Source organism: Peromyscus eremicus, chromosome 5, assembly GCF_949786415.1.
Source record: "Peromyscus eremicus chromosome 5, PerEre_H2_v1, whole genome shotgun sequence".
Classification (NCBI taxonomy): domain Eukaryota; kingdom Metazoa; phylum Chordata; class Mammalia; order Rodentia; family Cricetidae; genus Peromyscus; species Peromyscus eremicus.
The window spans coordinates 110,132,021-110,153,063 of NC_081420.1; positions in this window are offsets into that span (position 1 = coordinate 110,132,021).

Genomic DNA, 21,043 nt, shown 5'->3' on the forward strand with positions numbered 1-21,043 from the left:
AGTTTGCATTATTCTGAGGAATGTGATAACACTGGTATGTAACTCCCCTGCTAATTTAAGCAATTCCTTCCAAACTAGCACATCAATCCCCCCCCCCATTCAGCTGATCAAGATGAGTCCCTGCCTGTTGTCTGCTGCACATCAAATATTGTCACATGGCTTAAATGTACCCTATTTTATTGTCAAGGAAGCAAACCTCTACTAAGGAGGTAAAATAATTAATTGATCCCTTTTGATACAAGTACATGTTCTACTTTTCATATTCAATGAGATTAGGAATTGTCAAAGTTAATCTATAATAGAGGAAAATCATTTCATTCTGAGTTCATGTCTTGAAAACCCTGATACTACCACTGTCTCAAGATAAGTTAGAAATGAGTCTTCCTACAATCACTGTTAAGGTTGGCATTGTAACAACTCCTACAGTAAATATAGGCATAGCAGTTGTTAGAAAGAGAATATAGAAGACTTATTTATCACTCAGTGGTATGGAGTGGGGATGGAAAGTTAGACCAGGAAGTTTCCGTGGAGAAATATTATGATTATAGTTTTAAAGGATAATGGGTAGAAGAAAATGAAACAGTTACGAAAAGTGAAATTCCATGTTCACAGCTCTCATAAGCTTGGGAGGAAATTCGTGTTCTGTTTCAGTAAAGTGGGAACATGAAGTTCAGTCAGCACATTCACTAGACATGGCATGAAGAGAATGTAGATCCTGACAAGTACATGGTACTTGGTTTTATCTTGAAAGTTACAGGGAATGCCTAAATAATTTGTACCTGACTATTCCCAAGTTCTCTGGGGTGTTTTGATCATCCTCTGAGATAGAAAGTAGTGATTGCCTCATCCACAAAGTTACAATTAGGTCTTCAACTACTCAACTTCCAGTTGCTTTAATGAGTAAATCAAACTGAACAGGTCTTTAAGATACACATTCTTTTTTAATATTATTGAAAATAGATACTTCTTTCATATAATGCATCCCAACTACCACAGTTTACCCTCCCTCCACTCCTTCTACCTCCCCTGCACAACCCCTTTCTTCCAGATTCACTCCCCCTGTTTACTCTTCAGAAAAAAGTAGGCCTCTAAGAGAGGAGCAGGCCCCCAATAGCCAAACAGGACATAACAAGACACACTGGGACAAAGCAAAAGCCCTCATATCAAGGCTGGGCAAAGCAACCTAGTATGAGGAAAAGAGTCTTAAGAGTAGGCAAAAGAGTCGAAGATATGCCCACACCCACTGTTAGGAGCCCCATGAATACACCAAGCTAAGGGCCATAATATAAACATAAAGGACCTGGTGCAGATCCATGCAGGCCCCCATGCTTGTCTTTTCAGTCTCTGAGAACCCATGTGAGCCCAAATTAGTGGATATAAACCACCCATTCTTAATGACTGAAAGGGGCTGCATCAGTAGTTGAATGTAGCTATGAGCATGAAGGAGGCTAAGAAAATGGTTATTTCTAAGTTCATCCACATAGGAATTTGTATCCAGTTTTGAGTTAGGAAGACTAGGTCTAAAACAAAACTGTTTTTTTTTTTTATTTTCTTCTTTCCTCTGTAGTACAAATCAGTCAATTTAATTAATATTTTGCAAATAAGCTTAGTTAAAACATCAGTAAAATCTTGTACAACTATTGTAAGAATTTAATACAACATATAAAATTCTTGGCATAATATTTACAGCACTGCTAATCTTTCTTAAGCACTTTGTATTAATTTCATCCCAGATATTTAAAGGACATATGTTAAAATATGGTTTGTTGGCACTTAATGTCTTTTGCAATTTACTGTAACAAAATATTTTTCAATAAGGCTAAAAAAAAGTTGATTGATCAGACTGAATTTTTTTTCATTTTTTATTAAGAAAATATTTTTTTCATTTTACACACAAATCAGAGATCCCCATCTTCCCTCTTCCTGCCCCCCAAGCCGCCCCCCAACTGAACCCCCACTCATCTCCACAAGAAGGCAAGACCTCCCAGGGGGAGGTACATCCAGTAAAGGCAAGTCCAAGCCCTTCCCTCTGCCTCAAGGCTGCACAAGGTGTCCCATCATAGGTAGTGGGCTCCAAAAAGCCCCCTCATGTACCAGGGATGGATTCTGATTCTACCACCAGGGCCTCCAAGCAAATCAAGCTACACAATTGTCTTTCCATGCAGAGGGCCTAGTCAGGTCCCATGCAGGCTCCATAGCCATTGATCCAACTTTCATGAGTTTCCACTAGTTTGGTTTGGTCATCTCTGCAGGTTTCCCCATCATGGTCCTGATGCACTTGCTCATAGAATCCCTCCTCTCTCTCCACCTAGACTCCTGGAGCTCTGCCTGGTGTTGGGCTGTGGGTCTCTGCATCTTCCTCCATTAGTCATTGGAGAAAATCTCTGTCTGTGATGAGATGGTATTCACCGATCTGATTACTGGGGCAAGCTGGTTCAGTTCAGGTACCCTCTCCACTATTTCTAGTAGTCTAAGCTGGGGTCATCCTTGGGGATTCCTGGCAACTTATCTAGCATCCAGGTTCTCTCTATCCCCATGATATCTCCCTCCATCATGGTATCTCTCTCATTGCTTCCCCACTCCATCCCTGTTCCAGCTCGACCATCCTATTCCCCTATGTTCTCACCCCCTATGCCTTACCTTCCATTGCCCATCCCTCACTCCTATTTCACTCATGAAGATCTCATCTATTTCCCCTTCCCAGGGCGATCCATGCGTCCCTCTTTGGGTCTTCCTTGTTAGCTAGCTTCTCTGTAATTGTGGGTTGTTGTCTGGTTATCCTTTGCTTTACTTTCAGTATCCACTTATGAGTGAGTATATACCATGCTTTTCCTTCTGAGTCTGGGTTAGCTCACTCAGAATGATATTTTCTAGTTCCATCCATTTGCCTGCAAATTTCATGGTGTCATTGTTTTTCTCTGCTGATTAGTACTCCATTGTGTATATGTACCACATTTTATTTATCCATTTTTCAGTTGAGGGGCATCTAGTTGTTTCCATGTTCTGAGTATTATGAATTGTAGCTGGAGAATTTCTCTCCAGCTCCCACCAAGTCCCGCCAGTCCCAGAGCCCACTTATAAAATAAACACACAGACGCTTACATTATTTAAACTGCTTGCTTAGCCATTAGCTCAGGCCTATCATTGTCTAGCTCTTACTCTTATATTTAGCTCATTTCTATTAATCTATACTTTGCCACATGGCTTGTGGCTTACTGGTACCTTACATCTTGCTTGTCCTGGTGTCAGCTCCAGCCCATCTCCTGCTCTGCCTTCCTGTTCCCTCAATTCTCCTCTCTGTTAGTCCTGCCTATACTTCCTGTCTGGCTACCGGCCAATCAGTGTTTATTTATACCGAGCGATATCCACAGCAATAATAATAATGCTGTTATTGTACTGAAAAACTTTTTTATGTCAAATAGAAGCAATTACATTCCAAATATTTCAGTCTGTTCTATAAGACACAAGTAACAACATAATACACACACACACACACACACACACACACACACACACACACACACAGAGACAGAGACTACTGAGTTTTTGTGAATGAAATAAGCAAATGAGTGAGTAAATCAATGGTTAATACGTATTTCAAGACATTTCTAATTTAATTTAAAACATCACAATTCATGTTTTAATTTTTCTTAAAATTATCATGTATTTTTATTTACTAAAATTATATTTATGAACTTGAGAATAGATACATTTTTGATATAGATAAAGCAACTGTTTTAATTCCAACATTTTTGAGATTTTGCTAAAATGTGTTGTGATATACAGTCAACCACTTACAAAGCTGTTCATTTTCTCCTTGAAAAGGATACTTTAAAATATGTCTAAACATGACTCAAAGTGATAGGAAGTGATATTCAATTCAGTGGTCCAATGAGTAAAGTAAGATAGGAAAACTAGGGAGGCTATAATACAAGCTGCAAACATATTTCCTGCTTACCTACAAGTCCATTCTTGCAGTGATTTTATGAATGTATGTAGAATACAGCAATACTAATGATTTTCCTGCCTCTGCTTACTCCAGAAACCATAAAATGGAACCACTGCCAATAGTTAAGGTCTGGTATATTGAGTCTTTTCCCCAGAGACTCATTTCATCAGATTTTGAATTCAGTTTGTTATGATGGACATTTCCTTTCCTTTTTTGAGGAGGTTCTCCTGGTGTCCTTCATCCCCTCTGGCCCTAACACTCTTTCTGAAACCTCTTCCTTAGGGTTCTCTGAGCTCTAGGGGGAAAATTTGATGGAGAAATCTCATTTAGAGCTGTGTGTTCCAGGGACTCTTCTATCTCCTTAATGTTTGGCTGTGATTCTCTATATTTGTTTACATCTGGAGGAGTGGAGGAGGAAGCCTCTATAATGATGGCTGAATAAAGCACTGACTTCTGGGTGTTGCAGCATTACGTTAGGAGTCATTTTGGTTGTTGTTGTTGTTATTATTATTATTATTATTATTATTATTATTATTATTATTATTGACCAGTAGTATTTGGTTTACTCTAGGTCTCTGGGCTATCTGGTCTCTGATTCTTGGTTATCCAAACAGTGTCAGGTGTGGGTTCCATCTTGTCAAGTGGGCCTTAAGTCAAATCAAACTTTAGTTGGCTATTCCCACAGGCTCTGTGACACCATTTCTCTAGCACACCTTAACAACAGCTTGGTCTGCTGGGATTCAGGGAGCTGGTTTAATTTTCTTGTATCTTTTGAGATTTACTTTGGACCCAGTACACGCTTAATTTTGGAGAAAATTCCATGAGGTGCAGAGAAGAATGTATGCTCTTTTGTGTTTGGGTGAAAGAAATATATGTTAGGTCCATTTGGTTTATAATATCTATTAAGTACAGCATTTCTCTGGTTGGTTTTTGTTTGGATGAACTGTTCATTGAAAGTGTGGTATTTATGTCTGCCACTACCAGTGTGTGAAGGTCAACAAGACCTTCAATCTGTAGTGGCAACCTTCCTGAAAGATGGTCTAATGCAATAGCAGCATAGTTAATGGGGCTAACTAACCAATATTTTTGTTTGTTTGCTTCTTGATTTTTCAAGTAAGGGTTTCTCTGTGTTGTTTTCAGTGCCTATCCTGGATCTCAATCTGTAGACCAGGCTGCTCTCAAAGTCAAAGAGATCTGTCTGGCTCTGCCTCCAAAGTGCTGGGATTAAAGGTATGTGCCTCTGCCGCCTGGCTCACTAACCGATGATATTGAATTTGATTTAAGGCCAACTCCATAAGATGGAATCCATCACCCACACTACTAAGCTGGTCAAGAACATGAGACTAGGTAGGCCAGGGACCTAGTGGAAAACCAAGTTTGCTACTGTTCTGCAAAAGAAAGTAACAATAAAATGACTACTGAGAACATTCTGATATACTTGTAGATCTGTGTCTTCTGCAGTAGATGGGAACTAATACAGAGACACATTGCTGGAACATATGCAGAGAGTGAGAGACTTTAGAACACTCAGGTATATCTCCATCAAACCCCTCCCTCAGTGCTCAGGGAACCCTTAAGAAGGGGAGGTAAAAAGATTGTAAGAGCCAGAGAGGATAGAGGACACCAAGGAAATAAGGCCTTCTAAACATAGTAGAATCAATGCATATAATATAAACACATAAAGACTGTAGCAGTATGAACAGGGTCTACACAGGTCTTTGCCAGATAGGGTCCAAATGCCAAGATGAAAAGTCAACACAATTCTTCCTCCATAACTCAGAGGCTACCTACAATTTATAACCACTTGTAAATGAAAAATTAGGTTTCTTCAATTGAGTCTCACTGGATATACAAACTACTCCCATGGGCAAGCCCCATGTTCATCAGTAAATGGTCAACACAAAAACTAGATGGTAGATTTGGGGATGTTTTGGCTTATAATGCTTTGTCATGGCTTTTTTGTTTGTTTTTGTTTTGTTTTGTGCTGCTACAAGTCCTTTGCATATATATATATATATATATATATATATATATATATATATACACACACACACACACACACACACACACACACACACACACAAATATATAGATCTTTAGGATGTATTTTCTAAATTGAAATTTCCTTCTTTCAGATAACTCTAGCTTGTATCAAGCTGAAAAAAAAAAGTCTGTACAGCATGAGAAATAAATACCCACATAGACACATGGATATACCCACATGTGCAAACTTATAAAAGCAGATAAACAAAAGACAAATGAGGTAGAAAATAGTTGTTTCCTGATAGCCGATGGGAGGGATTTGATAAAGAAAGTCCATTTAGGTTATGTGCTCCAAGGTCTCGCATTCTCTGAACAGTGCGTAGTTATGGGTCTCTGTATTTGTTTCCATCTGCTATAGGAAGAAGCTACTCTGATGATGGCTGAGAGAAACACTAATCTTTAAATACAGCAGAATGTGGTTAGACATCAATTTATTTCTATGTTCCCTTGGCAGCCCAATAGTATTTGGTTCTCTGCTATCTTTTCTCAAATCCTTTGCTACCTGAGCAGTGTCAGTCATAAGCTTCATCTCATGGAGTGGGCCTTATACCCAATCAGATAGTGTTGGATTAGTTGCACAACTTTGGTGTCATTGCTGCATGAGTGTATCCCACAGTTGGGTCACCATCGTAGGGTAAGGTGCCAACTACTTTCTTTTCTTTTCTTTCTTTTTTTTTTTTTTTTTTTTTGGTTTTTCGAGACAGGGTTTCTCTGTGTAGCTTTGAGCCTTTCCTGGAACTCGCTTGGTAGCCCAGGCTGGCCTCGAACTCACAGAGATCCGCCTGCCTCTGCCTCCCGAGTGCTGGGATTAAAGGCGTGCGCCACCACCGCCCGGCGCCAACTACTTTCTAGTACCATGAATACTAGTCAATAGGAGTAAAGGCTCTAGGTAGGTACCAGTTACAGTCACTATTTATTTTTTATGTTTATATGTGCATGTGGAGCCTGAAGCTGTTGCCTTCATTCCTTTTTTTGATGCAACTTTTGTTTGATTGATTTTAAATTTTAAGATCGTACTTTTATTTGCAGAAACATAATGATTGGTCTGAAAGATTGGCCTATTTGCTTTCACTAGGTCCATGTTTCCTGCCACACCCCCTTTCTACATGCATTGAAGACGTGGATATCATTAAGACAGAAAGATAAAGTTGGTTTCGGAGGTGACATTGGAAATACAGGAACAGTGCACAAATAAGGGAAAAATAAGAAAATACTTACTGATCATTTTTTATAATTTAGAATTTACCTAAAGCTTACATTTAGCAATGTGTTTTGTACTGCCAAGTAGAAAAGTGGAGAAAACTTTATGCTATTTCTATTCTACTGTAATCATATTCAGTTGTTTAAGGATATTCATCAAATTCTGAAATTAAATAAAATAACAATCTCATAAAATAATTTTACATACAATATTTTATAAACATTAGTGATTATTTTATATCTTTCTTGTTTCATTTTGTATATAAAAGCATGAATTTTTAAAGGCATAAAATTAGAAGCAAAATAATTTTAATGAGATCTAAATTTACCAAGAAATATGAATACTCTAAATCAAAAATCCTGACTTCACGACATAAGCATAAACAGTAAAAATCTGATGTCTGTGGGTGTGTGTAGAGACAAAGAAAGACATATTCCCTAAATAATACTGAATTATAAATTAAGTAATTATAGTTCCTGAAATGCTTTCCCCCATAAAAGTTTTTAATTTAACTAAAATGTAGAAATCACTTAAATCTGTTAGCAAGCTCTACTTTTTTATAATCAAGATGCCTTTATTATATAGTTTAATCTCTGTCCTAGTTTTGAAAAGAAACATAAGAAAGTGATATCAAAATATTAAATTCCAGAAGTAACATGTAAAATTTAGAAGATGATGGAATACTGTGAAATATTTTAATTTTATTTAGCAGTCTTTTTTTTTCATCCTTGTCACACTAATTTGACTAGATAATGTTTTGTGACTATCCATATAATATAGTAAATTTAATCATATTTGTTACCAAGTTAAAAAGAAATGAATACTCAAAGTGAAACTGATTATGAGAAATATGTATAAGTCCTTGTATGTTTAAACTTTAATGGAAATATAATAAATACCATCCTTTAGTATTTATTACTTTAAATTTACACTTACTGTGGAGGATTGAATACAAGTTTGCTTAATTTACACCCAATCAACAAAGTCACCTCTGTAAGTCTCAGTTTACTCATGACTAATATTAATAACATTAATCTTAAAGAGTACTATGTGTTGTGTTGTAGTTAAAGTTACAGCATCTCCCCTTTTCTGTCTAATCAAAAAGGAAATGTTTAACTTTAATGTAGTAAAATTACATATAAAAATAGTTATCAAGAATGAATTACAGTTATACTATCTAGTCTATTTGTATTTGGCAAAGTTAAAGAAAATATTCTATCTATTCCATATTTGTGAGTCTAAAGTTTTATATCTAATTTATCTTTTATCATAACTAAGGAAAATTATATCTATCCAGTCTTTAACTATATCAAAGAACTCAGAAGGATATAATATTACCTAAGTATACAGGAAGAACATTGTAAGCAACTTCCAAAAATCTAGAAGGATAGAGACAGCTGCCTGCCTGGACAGTTACCCAAAGTTCCTCTGTAATGTTGGGGCATCTGTCTTTAGCCCACAGGCCTAGAGTCTCTTAGCTACTTTTTTCTTTTTTAGGTAGAAACTCGAGCTGTTGGATGCCATTTGTAGTTAAAGGTTTTTTGTTTTTTGTTTTTTTTGTTTTTTTTATGTGTGTGTGTGTCCTGTTTGGTCCCCACAGCCTCGCAGCTGCTCAGACCTAAGCAAACACACAGAGTCTTATATTAATTAAAAATGCTCAGGCCTACCACTGACTAGCTCTCACACTTAAACTCAGCCCATTTTTGTTAATCTATATGTTGCCATGTGTTCTGTGGCTTTACCTGTGTGCCATTACATGCTGCTCCCTGGACAGTGGAGTGGTGTCACCTGACTCAGCCTTCCTCTACCCAGAATTCTCTTTATCTGTTTATCCTACCTATACTTCCTGTCTGACTACTGGCCAATCAGCTTTTTATTTATCAACCAATCAGAGTAACACTTCACAGTATACAGAACATCGTACAACATTGTGTATGTGTCTGGTGTATGCTTATAAACTCACATGTTGTGGGGAGTGTGGGTCCAGGTGTACATACGCGGAGGCCAGAGGTTGTTTGGATATCTTCTCTCTTTCATCTTATGTTTCCAGATAGAATCTCTTCACTAAACATGAAACTTGCAGTTTCAGTTCATTCCCATAGAATTTGTCAACTCCACTCCTCAGTTCTGAGTTGGAGATACATACCACTAGATCCAGTTTAGCACGGATGCAGGTTCTTATGCGTTGTTTTAACTTTGGCACGGTGGCTGAGCCCTAATCTACTGCTATTCCAGCCAGCAATTGCAACTCTGCAGTTACTAGCCTGCTTCTCTAGTAGTAGCCTGACCGCTCAGGCTGCAGCCTGGCAGGAATTCTGTTCCCACAGACACTGGCTCGGTTGCTGCAACTAAAGATAGTTTTAACTAAATCTCTATCATTCTTTTATAAATCAGAGTAGAGATTCAAATGCTGGGGTGTAAACCTGCTAGCTCACAGATGTTGAGTAGCAAAAAAGCTAACCTTTTCTCCTTGCTGGTATCTCTAAAGACCCATGCTTCTGCTCTGCCTAACCAGAAAAACCTGTACCACTCCAAATCCCACCCAACTACTTATTGTGTTGCTAACTGAGCCTCCTGACCCAAGGTTAATTTTATTTAGTCAATGCAAATGCAAACTCAGGGTTCACAGTCTGATGGAATACCCCCCAATACTTAAGCTTGTGTAGCAAGCACTTTACTCACTGTGCCATCTTCCCAGCCTCCTGAACAGTACACTTTAATCGGTTACATATAAATCTTGAACAGTTTTCTAAAAATATTAAATGTTCTTCAGTGACTGGAGACCAGTCACGTTGTAGTTTGTTTGATTCAGAGGCCGTGGAAGAATGATTCTCACTGGCTTGCTTTCTCTGGTTTACCTACCCTGCTTTCTTATAGCAGTCAGGATCACCTGTTAAGGATGCCATGCCCCGGTGGGCTTGACCCTTCCACATCAACCACTTAAAAAAAAAAAAAAAGCATGCTAAGGACTTGTCTGCAGGTCAATCTCGTGGAGTCATTTTTTCAATGGCTGGTCTTGCTTCTTAGATGACTCCAGTTTGTGTTAAGGTGACAAACAAGCAAAACAAAACAAAAACAAAAACAAAATCCTAATAAAGGGCATGAGCAAAGTGTTTCATGCGATCATCCAAAGAATTCTACATTTGAATTTCTGCCTTTGAAACAGTGCCGAAACCTACATTAAGAAAGAATTCAGGCCACAATATAAAAACAAAAGTCAGGAATTTGCCAAAGATAAGAGGGTGAGGGAGATTGATAGGGATGGGAGGGAGAGAAGGAAGGGTGAAGCGGGGAGGGGAATGAGAATCATTATGTAAGTGTATGACATTGTCAAAAACAAACTTAATTAACAATAGAAACAGAGTTAGTAATAAAGCGTAACCCAGCCCTACATTTCCCTCTAGGAATGATTTACCAACCTTCCTGCAGACTTCCCTTGCAGCTTGGTTTGTAATTCATGTTTGCTACAGACTTAAAACGTCCATCAATTATTAACCTATTCACAATCTGGCAGGGATATACTTTCACATCAAGAGTTCTTACTTTTGCAATAACTGCCTAAGTTATAATACCAGATTTCCTAGTCAGGGAAGAAGAAGGCACTGGCTTATAGATTGTTCTAGCAAATGAAAGAAAAGTACAAAGACAAGTGAAAAAACAGACCCAACAATTTTTATAGGTATGCAAGAATTGTCATGGTGTAAACAATCAGTGTTAAAATAAAGCAAAAAAAAAAAAATCAAAACTCTGTTTACTCCCCTAAATATTCAGGACATAGACTGAGAGCCCTACTTTTTCAAGATAGCTCCTCATGATATCACAACAAAATTATTCATCTTTAAACTTTGGAGACAGGGTTTTGCTATGTTCTCAAAGCTGATTTTAAGCTTGAGATCCCTTTACTTATTTCCTGCATTGAAAGACCAGTGGTTCTCAATCTTCCTAATGCTGTGACCCTTTAGTACAGTTCCTCATGTTGTGGTGACCCCCAACCATAAAATTAACTTCATTGCTACATCATAACTTTAATTTTGCAACTATTAGGAATTGTAATGTAAATATCTGTGTTTTCTGATGATCTTAGCAGATCCCTGTGAAAGCATCATTTGAATTCCCAAAGAAATCATGGCCCACAGATTGAGAACCAATGTCTTAATTGGTCATCTAAATGATAGAGGGACTTTGTTCCTTGAATTCTATGAAAATGCTCATGGATGTGCAGGGCTCATCTTCTCTCCAGCAAGGTCTGCTGACACAGTTCCTGATAATTTGATTCTTCATGAACTTAGATCACTGAACTAATAAGCTAAACAAGAAAGTAAGAGATTAAGGTTTCATTACTCTCACTGTAAAAATAGAAAGAAATGGGGAAATATTAAATGAACTAGCTTATACTATTATTATCTAAAGACTCTGGAATTCTATAGTGACAAAATGAGGTATGTCATATTTAAAGCATCTACCAAAAATGGAGGTAAATTCTGGTTAACTAAAGCTATGTAAAGCATCTTAAAATTTTTGTTAGACAAATTGGCAAAAACCTTCTCTCATATCTGGCCATTCTAACATGATGGAAAGATGTGATTATCTTATACACCTTAATGGTGACAAGCACATATAGTTAGTGGCATAGAGTCTGGCCATCATTCATAAAATCCTGAGTTTGATTCTCAGCAGAATATTAAATAAGTAATTACACAAACAAATAAAACACATAAAGTAACAAAAAGAATCAAGGAAAGTAAAGAAACATGGAAACGGTTTTAAAATAAGAAGATGTAGATCCCAAGAAAAATGACCTGAATGAAGTGTTAATTATACAGCTGACAAAGAATTCAAGAGAATGGGCTTAAGGATGATCATGGAGCTCAAGATAGCACAAATCAGTGGATAACTTTGACAAAGGGATATGAATGTAAATAAAAAAATCCCAAATGGAAATCACAGATATGAACAATATCATTACTGAACTTAAAATTCTGATATAGAGGTTCCACATAGTTTAAAGCACCAGATGATAGCTCACTAGAAGTCATTTAGTTTAAACCATATCAAACAAGAAAAATGATATGATTTGCATGTCACAGGAGATTACAGAAAGAAAACTGACATAAAGCATATTTAAAAAATGATGACAGAAAACTCCTGAAGTTTGGAAAAGGAAATAGAAGAATCGGAAAGTCCATGGAACATAAAACAACATGAATGCAAAGAGACCTGTACCATGACACTTACTAGTCGAAATGTCAAAAATGTAAGATAAAGTGAAAAACAGCAAGAAAAAGGAAGTCTGTCCAGCAGATCCCTCAGAAGAAAACTTGAAAACCAGAAGGGAAGAGAGGTAGTTTGTTTAGAACCCTGAATGACATTATCAATTATGAGCAATACTGTATCCAGTAGTTCTAACTTTCAATAATAAAAGTTAAAAAAGATTTTTCCCACAAATAAAAGATAAGTTTATCATCAGAGCATCCAGTTATGAAAAGGGTGTAAAAATAAATTTAGAAACCTTAAACAAGAGGACATTAATTAGCAATATATGAAAGTATAAATGCCTCTGATAAATTAATGGTCATATCAAACATGAAATTCTAGTATTATGGTAATACAATTATACCTATAGTAGAAAAGGTCAGAAGGATTTTTTTTCAGAAATTAAAATTATAACAATTTGCTAACACATACACACACATATTAGAAAAAATGCAACTGAGATATGAAATTATAAAGTGATAATAAAAGGGAAGAATTTATTCATGTGATCAATATTATGTTATTAGCTTAAGACAGCTACAAAACACATGTTTTATATATACTTTGGCATGCTCTCTGAGTGAAAGACTTTAAGGGTCACACAAGCCATAAAAAGAGAATAACAAAAGCCTACCACTGCAGACAGTCAGTTCCCCACAAGGGAAGAAAATGAGAGGAATAAAGGAACAAGGATCTACAAAACAAGTCAAAGACAAATCACAGAATACCAGGTGTAGCTAAATGAGTATTCTTCCTACATGACTCTCTTTTCTGTATGGACAAAGATAGGCTATAAATAAAGACTAGAATAATATCCTCCAAGTGTATGAAAACCAAAGAAAGTAGGTGTGACTATACTTAACATGAAATAGACTTTGGGTCCAGCATCATCAACACAGATAAAGACAGGTGCTCTATAGTGATAAATGGTCAGTTAAACAAATGGATCTAAAAACTATAAATACATTTTGACCCAAAACAAAAAGTCTATAAATTTATGAGTATGATTAGATAAAAATGAGATTCAGATTATGATACAGGAACAATAGGAAATTTACTACTCTCAGATAATCTCAACAGAAGATTAACATAAGAGTATTCAACAATACTCTAGAGTAAGGCTTCTTATGCTGTGGATTGTGAAACCATTTTGGGTATATAAGTGAATGTTGGGATTATAAATAAATTTGAAAAACCTAAAGTGTGTCTGATTACACAATGAAGAAAGTGAATTAAATGTAAAACCTATAATGAAATTGTGGTGTTTCTGGCAGTGCTCATTTATGTTGCATCCTCTAATTTAACTACAGCCTTGGTTCTGTGCATGCATGTGCTCTTTGGATTATGCATGTACCTATACCATGTGGTGTCAATTAACACTGCATGAATCACCTCAGATCATATTAATAACCACTGGATGTTTTTTGAACTGTAATATTTATATGAGATGCAAGAGTGTAATGGCAATGAGATTTATTTTTTAAAAAAATCTGTTGTATGTTTGTAAATGTGACTATGGGTTTTTAGTCCATGCTAGATATGTGGAGACAAGAAGACAACTTTGTGGGGTCTACTTTTGTCCAACTTCATATGGTGATCAAGATGAGGTTATAGTCTTGCACAAGACAGAGCATTTCCAACAGAGCTATTTCATTTATGCTCAAACAATATTAGTTGAAATATTAGATCAGTAAAATATTGTCTTTTTTTCAAATTGTAAACATATTTTGATTGAAGTATAATGAAAAACAGGAGAAACTGAATAATAAATCTTATTTCCAAGTGAAAAAGAAAAAAAGAAATAAAATTTTTTCTGCTTTTACAGAAAAAGTTTCATTATGCAACACAAAGAGCTTTAATATTTTTCTATTTTTGCTTTTTAGAATATAAAGCTTAACTTAGAACAACTTTGGATTATATTGTGATAAAATATTTTTATTTAAAAATAGATTTTTTTCTAACTTTAAGCCAACTGTATAAGATTTTATTAAACTTAAGGAGAGGAGGTTTTACAGGACTGTGTCCCAGGTGGAGCTCCAGGAGAGAGAGAGGAGGGATTACATGAGCAGGAGATATTAAGACCATGATTGGAAAAAGCATAGGGAATAATAGCCAAACTAGTGGAAACACATGAACTGTGAACCAATAGCTGAGGAGCCCCCATGGAACTGGACCCAGCCCTCTGGATAAGTGAGACAGTTGATTAGTTCAAAATAGTTTTATGAGATGTTGACTTCAGTTTCACACACACGCACGCACGCACGCACGCACGCGCGCGCGCACACACACGAAAGATTAAATGAAGTTTGGCACACCATTAGGATGGAGTTTATAACAATTTCTAAATAGATCCTAATATGTATTTATGTAAAATGTCATTCTTGGCATTACCAATAAGAAATGACTTCAATGTATCAATTAACTCTGGAAATATTGAAGATGGTATGCATCCTGAAGTATCAAATATTTATCCAAGTTTAAGGCTTTACATAAAGTTATACAGCCTATACATCACATTAGGTATGTAAGTATGCACTTCTTTTAATAAATGGCAAAATTACATGTGTCCAAGTGTTGTTTTAAAATAACTTCTTTACCGTTTATTATTAGTACATGTTTGATATGTGTACCTACTTAATATATACCTTTTGTATCTGGGTTCTAAGGCATAAAGAATTCCTAAGTGAAGAGAGTTTAAAAAGTTCTAGATCAAATAAATGTGTCAGATATATATAGAATATGTTATACAATATGTGAAATACATAATAATCACATCTGGACTTGAAATTTTCTGTAAAAAAAAGATTGTATTATAGGCTTCAAGAAAAGTTTCCAAGCATCTTAAAATGTGAACTTTGGAATTTTTTTTTTTCTGAATACGCTGGAATCAATACAATCTATCAACAGGAAGATATTTGGAAGCTGAGATTAAGAAAGAACTTTCAAGATTCCTTAACAGAAATGAAAAGAAATACAAATATGTAATAGTCTGGGATACAAGAAAAGCAATAGTGGAAAGGACATTTTCTGTAATTAATACCTCTTTCACAATTGTAGAACAATAAATATTAAGTTAGAAGTCATCCAGCTCAAATAGAAATCTGAAAACACACCGGAAGGAACTATGAAAGCAGCAACAAACTATGCATTGGGAAACAGTCCCAAAGTTCAGACAAAAGCAGATGAACCTGAGACCATGAAGAACATACACAAATCAAAGAAGCAAAAATGGGCACACAAATACATAAGCACAATTGATCAACTTTATTTAAACTTAGGAGAAAAGAGAGACTCAAATAAATTCAACAAATGACATTACAACTAAAACCGTACAACCATTCAGTTAACCACCAGACACAACACAAACAGCTATAGACTACAAATTAGAAAATACAGAATAGATGAATTCGGCCTACCAAGACTGAAGGACGAAAACATAGAAAATGTGTTCTGGCCAATAGTGGGTAATGAGAATAGAACAAAGATGAAAAGTACCCCCCGCCCCGCCCCGTGTAAAAAACTCAGGACCACACTCCAGAATTCCACCAAACTTTCAAAGAATAATTACTACCAATTCTTCCCCAGTCTGAGAAGTTGAAGGGATGGAAACGTAGTCTATTATACCACCACTAACCTCATCCCATAAACATACATACACACACACACACACACACACACACACACACACACACATACATACACAAACATGTGCATTACATCACAGTGTGGACTGCACTGAGGAGGCAGGGGAGAAAATTACAAGACAGAGAAAAGAAGAAAGGAGTGAAGGAAGGTCAGAAAGACAGAAAATGAAGGAGAAAGGGGAGAGTGTCTATGGCATCCTGTGGGAAGCAAGGTTAATCAGAAATGTGTGGCATTGTTAAGGATTAGCCAATCGTGGATGAAACACATTATCAGGCCTTGTCTCTATCTACTTGTTTTCTCCCTGGCCTCTAGATATGCAGTGAGTATGTTGCCTGTATCTTTGTCTGAAGCCATTTCTTGACTTACATGTAAATCATGAGAGATAAATATTTGCTTTAAATACCTGAGTTTTTTACTTTTATCAGAGCACATTTCACTAACCTATATAAACTTATACCAGCTTTTATTTTTTAACTTTTTTCTTTATTTCATTCTATAGTCAAAAAAGGATTTTCATGGCTAAAGATTCCATCATATTAAATACTTTAAGAACCTACACAAATGTACACCTTGGAAATCAGAGGCTGCTTGTTTTACTGACAGTTTGATAATGTTTACGGCTACATTGAAATAAAACCAAAATGCTTTGTACATTACATTAATTGGATGGCACCTAACTGCATGTGTAGCGCTTGAATTATAGGGGTAATGCTTTTGAATTGTTATCACATTACAAGAGGTACCTCTGAGTCAATCACATGTAAATTTACTTCTTTATATGTTTATTTTTTCCCCAATGCATACTACAGTGAATCATATTTATGCTAATCACTGCATTTAGAGAAGCTTGTATTTACATTTTATGTAACACTAGTCACTGAAGAGTGAATACTTCTATTTTTCCAATATACAGTTGCAATGTCAAAACAGGGTCATTCCTTGAGGAAACAGAGTGCAATGAAAACTTCAAATAAATTTCCCCATGAGGCCCATGACATAAAAACTCCTCAGATGTTTTCATTGACTATTAAGCATGGTAAAACCTACTTTTATTGCAACAAAAGTAATTTAAAAGCAAAGTAGTATTCATTTCACCTAGGCAATATTGCTAATAACCAAGTAGAGAGTAATTTGGGTAAAAACAAGCCCCTTAAAGAACATAAGGAGTATATGATTTGCACTCTTAAGCTGTTCTCATATTCCCAGGTAAGAAACACTGTCACATCTCTAAAAATTACAAAATAATATGTTGAATAAAATAAGTGCTACTAAGTCTCATATGTTTTCATGGTTTGGTTTTCTAAATCAGCTCAATGTAATAGCTGTAAATAGCCTTACAGAGACTTACCATCTTCTTAGAAGGCTTTTTATGGAAAAGCACATTGTACAAAGTATTTCATAAGGTGAATCTGTTTATGCAAGGAATACCTTATACCTAATTGTAACCATTTGCCTAGTGATCATTTTATATAATTTTTAATTATAAATAAATAAAACACAGATATAAACATATTGTTGTACTTGAATTTCTTGTTCCTTTGGTAAGGAGTTTGAATATTCATAGTAAAGTTTGTTAGCAGTCATATTCTCAGCACACTCTGAGTGCTCATACATTAGTGTGGGCTCTGTTTCATCCCCTCCAAGTTCATGGGTGAAACTACAGCTCCTGTTCGGATGGAGTTAGGAAGCATCAACAGATACAACTTTTGAATATTTAGAGCTAGATGAATTTATGAGGGTGGAATTGTCATTACGAGTTTACTGCCCTTTGGTAAAAATGATCTACCAGTTTTCTCTGTGTCTGAGACATCTGGAATGAAGCTCTTCCACAAATTAATTTACCTAAACTTTGATGGTAACTTTAGTATCTAGAATTTTAAAGTCATATCTAAGTCTTGTATCCTAAGTATCTTGTTTTTAAAGCCCAAATTAAGAATTAAGTCATCCATTCATCCTTCCAGAAAATAATTTGTGAGTGTATCTGTAGTGGTTTGACTAGGAATGGATCCTATAGACTCAAATGTTTCAATGTTTGGCCTATAGGGAGTGGCACTATTAGAATATGTGGTCTTGTTGGAGGAATTATGTCACTGTAGGGGCAGGTTCTGAGGTTTCATATGCTCAAGCTATGCCCAGTGTGGCTCCCAGTCTCCTTCTGCTACATGCAGGTCAAGATGTAGAACTCTCAGCTACCTCTCCAACACCATGTCTGTCTGCATGCCGCCATGTAATGGACTAAACCTCTGAACTATAAGTCAGCCCCAATTAAATGTTTTCCTTTATAAGAATTGTCATGGTCATGGTGTTTCTTCACAGCAATAATACCCTAACTAAGACAGTGTCCTAAGTTATAATACTAAGAAAGTTGATGTTTCTACCAGTCAGTGTTTGATCCTTGAATGGTAGGAACCAGCTATCCAGCAATAACATACAAGAAGAAAAAGTGACCTGAAAATTGTGAACATTTCAAAGACAAAAAGAAAGAAAAGGTAAAAATTAGGTAACAAAATATTACAGAGTTTGTCCTCAGCAAACGCTATATTGGACCTCAAAATCAGTTTCAATATTCTTCTACTCCTGTGAGGAAGATCCCAAACCAACTCACCTTCACATCAGCATCTACCATTACGGTACTGCTTCTGGGGGTGCACGGTTGACAGGACAGCTGGCCATACTGGTTTAGAGGAGAGAAAAGAAGAGATTGCTAAAAAATGAGATATTAGGAAATTGCAAACAAGAACAAAAAGGAACATGTAGAAAAAGAGGCAAAGCTAAGGTAAAGAGTACAAAAACCAAATTTGGGATTGGATTTCCCTAGCAACTCTTTCTTGAGCTCATCTGTATTCACACATGCATGTCTGATGTCCCCATCTTCTGGCTGTACTTTGGCTACTCTTTAGCTGACGATAATGTAATTGTGCTCTTCTCAGTCACCCATCAGTGGATAAATATGATAGAATTCTTGACCTTTATCCAAAGCTGAAAATATTTTAAAAATTATAGTTTTGTTCAAGATGAAACAAATCATCAGTGTGCAAAACTCTTGGAGTATTTTTGCAGTGTGAAAACCTGGACCAAAGTGCAAACAAGCTCTCATACTATGGAGTAAAACCTTAAAGTTCTGATGCAAAAAGGACAGGAGACAAAAACTCATGCTAACTGGATCCGCCCCCTCCCTTCCTCCCTCCCATCCTCTCTCTGTCTCTCTGTCTCTGTCTCTGTATGTATGTGGGGGGTGTGGGTGTGGGTGTAGAGGGAGAGTGACAGAGAGAGAGACAGAGACAGAGAGAGACAGAGACAAAGAGAGAGACAGAGACAGAGACAGAGAGCAGTGTGAAGCTGCTGTACACTGTAGCACCACATCTGGAATGCGACATCTGGTGGCAAATCACTTTTTGTCACATCCCTCCTTCATAGGGCAATATTATTTGCATTAATGATCATAAAATGAAATCAATAATAATGATAATGATGAAGAAAGTGAAGCTTATATTCTTTAAGATCTTATACACTGATAAACATTTCCAGAATACATGTATTGTGAAAATGAGAATTACAGTGTGGAAGAAAAAATGGTAATAGTTTAATAATCTTTCATTTCATTAGCACACTTTATGAAAATAAAACAATCATTCATATGCACTTTTCCTCAGCTTAAGTAAATAATGCTCAACTTTGTCCTTTTGTTCAGTGATAATACTGGTAAATTTGTGGCTGTGCAACCAAAGTTATGTGTTTTTCATGTTTTCTGATAGACTCAGAGGATAAGTTTGTGAAGTTACCTTAATTCACCATCAAGTGGATAGCACTTTTCGTTCATTCAACTAAAGTGCCTTTAAGACTCGAGCTACCACAGGTAAGGGCTTGACCTTGATCCATAGCACTGTATACAAATAAGTGAGTACATGGGGGAAAAGGAGGGAGAAAAATAATCTATGTTGCAATACTTTGTAAAAATTGCAATATAATTTACATCTTTTTCAAATATAAGTGCCTCTCTGTGATTTAGTATTTTGACTAAATTAGTTTGAGCGTAGAATTCATCATCATTTCAATTCTGCTGGTTGCAAAGTTCCAAAGCTTTTCTTACTTTGATAAAAATCAGAGATAATGACTACATGCTAGTGACCACAGACATCATTTGATTAGGTACATTTGGAAAAGTCCCTGTTCTTAGTGAAAATAATTGATGCTTTTAAGCCTTGCCTCATGCTTTCTTCGGCAATTCAAGAAGAACGTCTCCACCACCACCCCCATTTCTTCTGACATTCTCTTTTTTATTTATTTTTTCTCCTTGTAAATATCCTTTGTCTTACATTTTATTTTGTACAAAGCTCATGATTTTCTAAATAATGTATTGGAGTTGAGTTTGAAGAAAGAGTTTTGAAATATCTGAATGTCACTATCATACTAATAAAGTTGCCTATTTAGTCTTTTCACATCATTTGTTTTGCTTTAATACTATCATTTGAAACTTTATTTTAGAAGGAAGATAACTTAAAAATGACTCATATATAAGGATAAATAGAGGTTGCAGATGTACTGCTCATATAAGAACTTCTAAGAATTCTGAACAAAAAAAAAGTAATTATATTTTAAGTTTTTTTTTTAAGGTAGCCAAAAAAGATAGATTGGGAACTAACTCAGGCAGTAAAATATTTGCTATGTAAATATGAGGTCCTAAGGTCAGATTTCCAGCCTTTATATAAAAAACCAGGCATGACAAGATGAGACTGATTGTGATGCCGGTAGGCAGAGGCAGGACAATCCAGAGGTAGATCAACCAAACATGGTAGAGTGACATTTCTCCAAGACCAGGGACAGAATAAGGCAACCTTACAATGGATTAACAAATGTTACTTAATCAAAGCCCAGATGTAGCTATTTCATTTTAAGGTAACATTCAAGTGCTGGGACATCCCTGGAATGATGGCACAAGGGTCAGAAAGAAA